Consider the following 4,212-nt stretch of genomic DNA (forward strand, 5'->3'; position numbering starts at 1 on the left):
TTTTGGGAAACTAAGACACTAAGGGTTAAGTTCACACTAGTAGTCACCTTCCAACCCAGGGATCATGTCTGTCCCGTTGGCAAGGAGCCAAGGTGTCTCTGTGCCATTTTACTTAAAGATCATTACATCTGGACAACTCAGTCCACTGTCAAAGGCTTAGTCTAGAGCCACCAAACTGAAAGTATCCATACACACCCATCCCCACCCTGATTTTAAGAAAGTCTACTGCCGGGCGTGAACATGGGGAAGCAAAAGAAAGCAAGAAAGTATGCAACCATGAAGCGAATGCTTAGTCTCCGAGATCAGAGGCTTAAAGAGAAGGATAGATTGAAACCTAAAAAGAAAGTAAAGAAAGATCCCAGTGCACCTCAAGGAAAGAGAAGTCCCCCAACATCCTTCCTGCTTATTCTTCCAGTATAACACACAGCTGGGCCCGCCTTACCACATCCTGGTTGATACCAACTTTATCAACTTTTCCATTAAAGCCAAACTCGATTTAGTACAATCAATGATGGACTGTCTGTATGCCAAGTGTATCCCTTGTATAACTGACTGTGTAATGGCTGAAATTGAGAAATTGGGTCAAAAGTATCGAGTGGCTCTAAGGATTGCCAAGGACCCAAGATTTGAACGATTACCATGCACACACAAAGGAACCTATGCAGACGATTGCTTAGTACAGAGAGTAACTCAGCACAAGTGTTACATTGTGGCCACAGTTGACCGGGACCTTAAACGAAGGATCCGGAAGATCCCTGGAGTTCCCATCATGTACATTTCTAACCATAGGTACAACTTTGAGCGGATGCCAGATGATTATGGAGCCCCTCGGTTCTAATTCTAACACTATAAAGATAGAGGTCCTGTGCCTTCCTTTACCAACTTTTTCTGTTGCCAGTTCATAGAGCAATACGCTGTAGCATGAATTATTCTCCTTACCCATTTGCTGTGTTATGAGCTGAGTATGGTTAAATACACTCATTGTTTGATGTTGTTTTGAAATTGATATTTTGTATCATTTTGAATTTTGTTGCATCTTTTTATAAATCAAATGACTGCACATATAAAAAAAAAGTCTACTGCCAAAATTTTTATTATTATTATTATTATTATTTTATTATTTTAGAGAGAGAACACACACATGTGTGAGTGGGGAGAGGGAGAGAAGAAAAGAGAGAGAGGGAGGAAGAGGGAGAAAGAGAGAGTATCCTAAGCAGGCTTCATGCTCAGGGCAGAGTCCTACATAGGGCTCAATCCCATGACCCTAGGATCATGACCTGAGCTGAAATCAAGAGTTGGATACAATCATCTGAGCCACCCAGGTGGCCCTATAGGCAAACCTTCTAAGCCACCTTCCATCAAGGTGGCTGAAGTCCCTGGAACTACTTGTTTTCCAGACCCCCTTCTAAACTCACGTCACTTGCTGATACCCAGCATAAAACAAAAGGTGATCATAAGAGGAGATAATTTGTAAAGGACTTTAAGAGGAGAAAATTATTTTTAGAGTTAGCCATCAGATTCATTGTTTAAATCAGCAGCTCTTTTTTTCACAGGGTAAAGAGAAAGCTGAGAAATATTGAGCTTGAGTATAGATGTTGGAATTGAGCTGTTTGAATTAGGCTAAGTTTGCTGGGGTGGGGGGAGGAAAAGGAGGTGCTGACAGCTTCTTGGCGATGCTCGCTGTTTTCCAGCAAAGGCAAAATGGGGTGGCCCGCCTTATGACTCAGTGATATTCAGAACCTAATTCCAAAAAAGTGCATCAAAACTCCTTCCCCTGTTCTGACCCCAGATGAGCTGTTTTGCAAACTAAAACATGGTACTTTTGTTGCATGCTTTAAGAATTTGCATAGTATTCAACACAGTGATAACTAGACATCCATCTCCTCTCTTAACCTGAAATAAGACTAAATGAATTGGAAACAACGTGCTCCATGGTGAGGAGACTTATTTGTTTCAGACTGAGATTTAGAAAGGTGGCAGATCATGGGGGGAAATGTTGTGGTATCTCATGAAAACAAAAACACAGTGAATCTAAGAATATCATTTTCTCTAGAACCCATGAATTTATCGAAACCAGTGGTTGGCAAACATTTTCTGTAAAGGCCAGATAGTAAATATTTTAAGATTTGCAACCATGTGATCTCCACAGTGACAGCTCAGCTCTGCCACTTTAGCGAGAAAATAGCCATAAATGAGGCATAAAAGAAAGGTAAGTATACCACAGGAAGGCACTGAGGCAAGAATCACCCATGCGGAAATGAGCCAGCTGCCGAGGCCAATGATCTGATGGAGAATTATGAGTCCAAATATGAAGGGTGATTAAACACTCAATGAGTGTTTGTTTCTCTTACTTCAGCCAGTAATGTTATTAATTTATTCTAATATGATAAGATAGAAGAAACATTGTACTCTGTCAGCTGCCTTACAAAGTCTAATCTTCGGAAACACTATTCCTAACGAGTTTTCAGTCACAGTGCAATGGCCCAATGAAGATTCTTGAAAGCAAACAACAGAAGTCACTGTTTATTTTTCTCATGTTTCATCTCTCCAAACAATTCAGCAAATCTAGTTCTATTATCTTTGATGGACTGAGGATAAAAAAAAAAGAACTTTGTATAGGTCCACCAATAAACATAGTGATACAACTTTGGATAATAAGCTAACCATTGAGATTTTCTTTTCTTCCCGGTAAAGAGCAATGATTTAGGTGAAAGGATATCATGCAATAATTTGGGAAAATTGGAAACTGTCACCTTTTGGCCCAAGAAGGGCTTCATACTATATGATGTAGTTATAGATGATTGCAGTCTAATGTGGTCTTTTATGTGATGTAATCAATCTAGAAACTATTAGCATGTAACATTTTTATTGATGAATCATAATCTCAACTGAAAGAAGTTCACTCTTAAGCTCCTGTAACTCATGACTCTTTACAGACAGCCCAGAATGTTAAGTAGAAATCTAACAGTTATGGAGGAGAGCCAAAAACAAATCAAAGAAACCACTTACCGCTTAAATATTTATCCAACCCTCCTACCAGAAATATTTTCAATTATGAGCAGAAAATGTCCTTTGGCATTAACTAAATATCTGCTAAGAATAATTGCATTATACAACCATTAAAAGATTAGATCGATACATTATGATTAGCGGTTAGGCTTGATGTAATAAAGCATTTTAGTATATTTGACTATAGATGCACATAAAACTAGTCAAACGATGAGAAATTTAATTATATAACCAGTACTCAATGCTTCTTCACCCTCTGGAAGACATGGCACCCATGGCCACTTGGGAGAAAAAGCAGGAGAGTCAGACACCAGCTCTCAGAAGTTCTGGCCTAGGGGTGCCTGGGTGGCTCAGTCAATTGAGCATCCGACTTCAACTCAGGTCATGCTCTCACAGTTCGTGGGTTCGAGCCCCGTGTTGGGTTCTGTGCTAACAGTTCAGAGCCTGGAGCCTGTTTCATATTCTGTGTCTCCCTCTCTCTCTGCCCCTTCCCTGCTTGCACTCTGTCTCAAAAACAAATAAACATTTAAAAATAATAATAAATTAAAAAAAAAAGTTCTGGCCTAGAACTGGCATTCATTACTTCATCCTGTAGCATATAGTCAGGAGTGTGTCTAAGTGAGCACACGGGGGTGCCTGGGTGGCGGTCAGTTAAGTCAGCACACGGACAGTTGGTGAGCAATAATTATAAAATGTGATACTGTAGAAACTAATTAGAACTGCAAAAGACGTTTAGCAGGTGAATTTGAGCCTGGGCTACTAGAGAGATATCAAGGAGAAATCAGTTAAAGGGTAAGAGAAAGAAATCTATTCAAGGGGAGGGAGAGGAAAGGAAAGAGTGAGGGGCAGAGGGAGGGAGAAAGGGGAAGAGGGAAAGGGAAAGGGAGAAGAAAAGAGGGAGTGGGTGAGAGGGAGGGAGGGAGAGGGAGAGAGGGAGACAATATCCAAGCTAAAGCCTCAAACCTGACCACCAGCCTGAATTTCATTTGGGAGACACTTAACATTAGCAATGAGAATTCTAAAACAAAACCCACAGGTCTCAGGAGCTTCCGAACACAATATGAAGCATCCAAGAATAAATTTTAAATTAAGTTGTGTGAGCAGAATTATGTTTTTAAGCTCCCCTGCTCACGCTGTCTCTCTCTCTCTCTCTCTCCTGGAAATAAATAAAACATTAAAAAAAATTTAAAAAAAAAAAAAAAG

General features: G+C 40.1%; 1 pseudogene; it reads left to right on the plus strand.

Annotated features, from left to right (window-relative positions):
- Positions 1-240: 240 nt before the first annotated feature.
- LOC144232567 (rRNA-processing protein FCF1 homolog pseudogene) lies at positions 241-838 on the plus strand (annotated as a pseudogene).
- The last annotated feature ends 3,374 nt before the right edge of the window (positions 839-4,212 follow it).

This window comes from Crocuta crocuta, unplaced genomic scaffold, assembly GCF_008692635.1.
Source record: "Crocuta crocuta isolate KB4526 unplaced genomic scaffold, BGI_CrCroc_1.0 scaffold84, whole genome shotgun sequence".
Taxonomy (NCBI): domain Eukaryota; kingdom Metazoa; phylum Chordata; class Mammalia; order Carnivora; family Hyaenidae; genus Crocuta; species Crocuta crocuta.